General features: G+C 49.7%; 1 protein-coding gene across 3 annotated transcripts in view; it reads left to right on the top strand.

Moving 5' to 3' along the window:
* Positions 1–788: 788 nt before the first annotated feature.
* The window catches only part of TMEM33 (transmembrane protein 33), a 62,799-nt gene continuing 57,587 nt past the window's right edge, over positions 789–6,000 (top strand). Inside the window, exon 1 of one of the 3 annotated variants that reach the window (XM_082270724.1) lies at positions 789–926. The gene's annotated coding sequence lies outside the window, so the exon portion shown is untranslated. The remainder of the gene's footprint in view (positions 927–6,000) is intronic. The other 2 variants (XM_082270726.1, XM_082270725.1) reach the window with 2 other exon arrangements.

The raw sequence follows: 6,000 nt of genomic DNA, 5'->3' as shown, positions 1-6,000 counted from the left end.
ACGCCTAAGCCACTTACAGCTCAAAAACGTCTGAGTGTGCATAAGGCCATAGAATAACATGGAGGGGCGTTTTTAGGCTGCAAAAAGAAAACGCCTGACGCTGCTTACAGCAGCGTTAAAAACGTCCCGTGTGCATGGGGCCTTACTATAAGGTAGGATTTTACTGTGGAAATTTAAAGATACAGAGCTCTAAATATTAACTCATTGGTGACAATGTGACATTTTTGCAAAAAATCTAAATGGGAAAAAAAACAAAACCTCCCATTGGACCACTACATTTACAATGCAGGTGTGTCATACGCACCCCCTCTATGATATCTTACAGTATGGATTGATTTTACTGTTGGTCCAATGGGAGGTTTTGTTTCTGACCCATTTTGAAGTTTTGCAAAAATGTCACTTTGTAACCAATGGAAGATATGTGGGGCTCTGTATCTTTAAAATTGCACAGTAAAATCCTACCATATAGTAAATGTTACAGAGGGGAGGGGGGGGGGGTCTGTGTGACAGCTCTGTGTAATCATTACTTTATATATTACATTATGGTATATATTGTGTCATCCAGTTTTTCTCTGTTGAATATCCAACCAAAACACGAGTCTGATAGTATGAGCACTGATTTGGAACTGTGATGGCCTGACTCCAGTAGTCATCATCACAGGGCACCTGCCGTCCTCCTCCGAGCTTCCTCCTCACCACTCAGAATATTCCAGAACAGCCCCTTCCCCTTCCTCCGCCATTGCACAATTCCCGCTGTCCATCAACGTGACGTACACAGGGCGGACCCCGCCTCCTTGTCATACCGGTGTACTCTGACCACGCCCCGTCCTCCGTTCCATTGGTGGAAGTGACGAGTGACATCACGCTGTAGCTGGCCGTGGTCGCCGCCGGAAGAGGTGTCAGTCCGGTGCGGGGAGCAGGGTGAGGTGAGGCCAGCTCGGTGGGGGGTGGGTGGTGTACTGTGTGTATGGGGGGGGGGGGAGGACAGTTGGAGTAGCCGGTAACCAAGGCTGCGTTGCTAGGGACGTGTGGTAGGCCTCACTCTGAATGAATGGAGGCTGGGGTCCATAGTGCTGCAGTGCCAGTCGCAGTGGTTGGATTGTAAGGCCATGTAGCCAGAATGAGGGGAGGAGAAGGCTGAGCTCCCTGACACCACACCTGTGTGATTTCCCCCTTCAGTGTATGGGAGAATCCACAGTCACCTACAGGATCAGTCCACCTAGAGAGAAGGATGGGGGCCGCCATTGTGGAACTGCTCCTGAAAATGCCAGATGCCTGGCTGTGTCTGACTCCTATACCTATGAGGAAGCTACCATTACAAATCATGGGGCCCCATACAGCCCTATACCACCACATGTTTAAGAGTAGACTGATAGGAGAGAGGACTACATATCCCAGCAGAACCTCTATACCCACACTGTATATTATTGGGATACAAATCAGTATCGGCTCCTGGCATCACCTCTATATGTGTGTGGAAATCTATCCATGCACACACAGGGCAGTGCTGGAGAAGGAGGGGGGCCATCCGAGGTCGCCATTGTTGCTGCATGGCAAAGATGTCCGCTTTGTGTGGTAGCGCTGAGAATGTGCGCATGCGTCTGCGTTCAGTGCCAATATAAGTGTCAGAGAACTGAGTTTACTGCCAGGCCACTGTCCCCATACCGTGCCCTTTCACCCACTTCCTGCCCAGGCCAATTTTACGCTTTCAGCGTTGTCACACTTTGTATAACAATTGTGTGGTCATGCAACACAGTACACATATGGCATTTTTTTATCATTTTCTTTTTTTTTACTAGGCCAATTAGAGCTTTCTTTTGGTGGTTTTTAGTCACCTCTAGGATTTTATTTTTTGTTAAACTAAAAGACTTTTTGGAAAACAAAACGTTTTACGCACTGATGAGGCTGCACAGATGTATGCTGATGGGCTCTGAGGAGGAGGCTGCACTGATGTATACTGATGGGCTCTGAGGAGGAGGAGGCTGCGCTGATGGGCTCTGGGGAGGAGGAGGCTGCGCTGATGGGTTCTGGGGAGGGGGAGGCTGCGCTGATGGGTTCTGGGGAGGGGGAGGCTGCGCTGATGGGTTCTGGGGAGGGGGAGGCTGCGCTGATGGGTTCTGGGGAGGGGGAGGCTGCGCTGATGGGTTCTGGGGAGGGGGAGGCTGCGCTGATGGGCTCTGGGGAGGGGGAGGCTGCGCTGATGGGCTCTGGGGAGGCGGAGGCTGCGCTGATGGGCTCTGGGGAGGCGGAGGCTGCGCTGATGGGCTCTGGGGAGGCGGAGGCTGCGCTGATGGGCTCTGGGGAGGCGGAGGCTGCGCTGATGGGCTCTGGGGAGGCGGAGGCTGCGCTGATGGGCTCTGGGGAGGCGGAGGCTGCGCTGATGGGCTCTGGGGAGGCGGAGGCTGCGCTGATGGGCTCTGGGGAGGGGGAGGCTGCGCTGATGGGCTCTGGGGAGGGGGAGGCTGCGCTGATGGGCTCTGGGGAGGGGGAGGCTGCGCTGATGGGCTCTGGGGAATGCGCACCACCTGGATGGCCATGCCCTCCCAGAACTGGATGACTGCGCTGTAGCAGTCTTTCGGCCAGTGGTAAAGGAGAAGGTCATCTTTTTAAAAAAAATTATAATAAATGCACATCTTTTTGCAGGTAAAACGTGCATTTTTTATTACTTTTTTTACTTGGATCGTAGGTGCCATGCAGGAGTCCTGTAGACTTCTCAGTGTGTCTGTCTGCTCGTACCTCGTATGGACAGACAAATGCACACTGACAGGAAGAATGAATTAACTACCTGAGCGCTCAACAGCGCCGTGGTGCTTCTCTGAAACTAAAAGCCTTGTAATAGGATTTGTAGTTTCTCATACACAGAGGACGGTAAATGAATGACGTGGCCAGGTGGATGGAGTCCCACGCGACCACGTTTTTTTCAAATGGTGACAGTGGCTACCCAGAGAAGATGCCTGCCCGCTGCCACAGGGGAGAGGCTGCAGCTGCTGCAATATATTACATGTTCCACCCTAATTCCATAAGGTGAACTTATCATTTAAAAGGGAAGTTCTGTTTTATGCCCTCCTCATTTCAACCTCTTCTCTTCTTTTGGAATTTTTTTCGTGGGGGGACGGGCACCTGATTTTCACAGGTACCTGCACTCCCACCTTCGGTCAAATTGCCTAGGCAGTGGAAGTCGCCCCCCCCCCCCCCACCCACCCGCCTGCAAACTTCCCAGAGAAATCACAGATCCCAGAAGTCTGCAGGACCATAAACAAAGCACATTGGCTCATACATGTGCAGTGGGCACCCAGCTGTGAAGTGGCGAGTAGTCACTGCCAGCTTCCCACAGTTAACATGCCAGTACCAGGGACCTGAAGAAAGACAAAGATCCAGCCTAGGTGAGGACAGCGCTGGATCCCTGAACAGGTGAGTATCCTTGATATGGACTTTCACTGTGTTGCTCATTTAGGCGAGACAAAAAAGACTCCATCTTGCATGCAATGTTGCACTGTCTTCGAGTCCTTCACCTAAGCACACAAAACTGTTTTCCTAGTTCTCCCCCCCCCCCCCCCCCCTTCTCAAGGTTTTAGTTTCACAACTGTGATGTAACATTTTTTTATTCGCTAGTTTTTAATCTTCTGTATAAAATAGAATGTAACAATACATTTTGTCAGACTGGATACTTTAACCACAGTGATTGTGTCCTGTGAATCTGTTACTGCATATGCATAGTTAACTTTTTATTTTCAGTGTCACCAGAAATTTCCATAAGTCTTTTTTATTAAAATGACCAGCTACAGGATTTGTAGCTGTTGACATTAAAGCGGAGCTCCAGCCACCTGTCAGAAAAATAAGTCAGCAGCTACTTTTAAAAAACAGACACTTGCCTGTCCCGCGATCTAGCGGTGCTCTTAGCCCAGCCGTCTTCATCCTCTGTCCTCCCTCGGTGACACCAGCATCTTCACTATGGGCACCCAGCTGTGACAGCTTGCAGCTTCACAGCCGGGTGCCCACTCTGCACATGCCCAAGTCGTGCAGCGCATTGTGAATGGTGGATGCAGCCTTCTGGGACCTGTTAGTGTCCCAGAAGAATGCAGGGGGAGGGAGGAAGGAGAAATTTGGTTGCCGAGTGCTGTTGCACTCGGAACGGAAGTGGGATTAGGTACCCCCTGCTCCTCAAAGTGCCAATTGCGCTAGAGGAGAGGGGGACCATTCCTTAAAGCGGAGCTTCCCCTTTTGGGTGGAGTTCCACTTATAAAAAAATTTTAAACCAGGTGAAGAACCTTTTTAAGGGTGAGAAAACTAAAACTCAAGGAAAACTCGTGTCCAGGAAATTCTATAAAGCATTTTTACTTGCCTGATCCTCTGCACTTCTAAACTGGTCCCGCAGCGTTTTCCCCCCATGCTCCAGCTGTCTAAGGTGCTTTGATGTCCTCAAGACCAATACAGGATCTAGAGCTATGTATTGGATGTGAGAACCACGAGGAAGAATTCACTACTGGAGCATAGGGAATGGGTGAGTAAAATGGTTTTACCATCCCCTAGACACAACAGGAGAGGAGTTTTACTGGAGCTGGGCTTTACCAGGCTGCACCTCAGTTAAGGAGCTTAGTGCCTGCTTATGTGACAAGTACAGGGGCCAGGCAGAGATCCTGTGACTTTTGCCAGGCTCACCATCGCTGAGCTGTACCAAGGATGGTGTATCCAATATGGTCTCTCTGGCCTCAGTGCCGCCTCTCACCAAGCCTACATGAGTGCCCTCAAGGCAGCTGCCTCAATTGGCCTTCTTAGCGACATGACTGTGTGTAAATATACATGAAACAGGGGGTGTGATCTGGGCAATCTCTTCTTTGTTTGTGTGTAAATATACATGTCCCAGTGGTCTCCTTTACTTTACATACAACCACGCAACTTTTAATCTTTGTCTTGTTTCTCTAATACATGTAAAGCACTGGAAGTGGCAAAAAGCTGGTACCAATCTTGTTTTTGGATTCTTCTCCACATCAGCAGAGATTAAATTCTGCTACTGTCGGAGGTGGAGGAGTCCTGATCAATGAAAGGTTTATGGGATCTCTGTGTCTGTGCCCCTGTTCAGCGTAATGTAGTAAGCAGCAGATGTTGCTGCACTGCTACACACAGGGAGCCATTTTCTGCTGCAGCTGATTATTTTTCTCTCACTGGTGGTGTAGGGGGTGTATGCATGCTGTCATACACCCTCAGCGGTGTTTATGATAGTATATCTTTCATAAAGCACCCCTGAGTGTGAGTTCTATCCATGGAGACAAACCCCACCAAGCCCCCCTCCTTACCCAGGAGGACCTCCAGTACCCTGATCAGCGGCCTGCTTTTGAGTCAGAGACATGGAACATGCATGCTGTAAATGACCATGAGAAAAATACCCTAATTCCTTGTCTTTAAAGCTGATCTTGGTCATCAATATATTGAAGCCAGAGCATCAAGATGACAGCTAGGGGAGACGCCAGAAATGAGAATCTACATTAAAGCAGAGCTCCACCCAAAAGAAAAAGGTCCGCTTTAAGGCCTCCTCCCCGCTCCTGGTGAAGAAATGGCACTTTTGGGGAGTGGGTACCTGATTTTGACAGGTACCCGACTCCCACTTCCGTTCTGATTGCCTAGGTGAACGGAAGTTCTCTCTCCATTTCGCAGTGTTCTGGTACACGACAGGTCCCAGAAGACTATGGGAGCATTCACAAGGCGCAGCACTGCTCGTGGCTTCACAGCTGAGTGCCCATAGTTAACATGCTGGCACTAGCTACAGATGACAGGAGGGGAAATCGGCTGGGGTAAGCCCAACGCTGGATCATGGGACAGGTGAGTGACTGCTTATTAAAAGGCAGCAGCTACAGTTTTGTAGCTGTTGACTTAAACTTTTTACACAGGGGAATGGAACTCCTCTTTAATCACATGACAGGTTCTCTTTAAAGTATTTCAGCTCTAGGTTGGTCTATTGGAGTTCTGTATAGATTCACCTGCTAACTTTTTGTATCTCCATGT

This window comes from Pelophylax lessonae (genome assembly GCF_965119305.1).
Source record: "Pelophylax lessonae genome assembly, chromosome: 1".
NCBI lineage: Eukaryota > Metazoa > Chordata > Amphibia > Anura > Ranidae > Pelophylax > Pelophylax lessonae.
The sequence above is the reverse complement of the archived record's forward strand: the minus strand, read 5'-3'. Positions and strand labels throughout refer to the sequence as shown.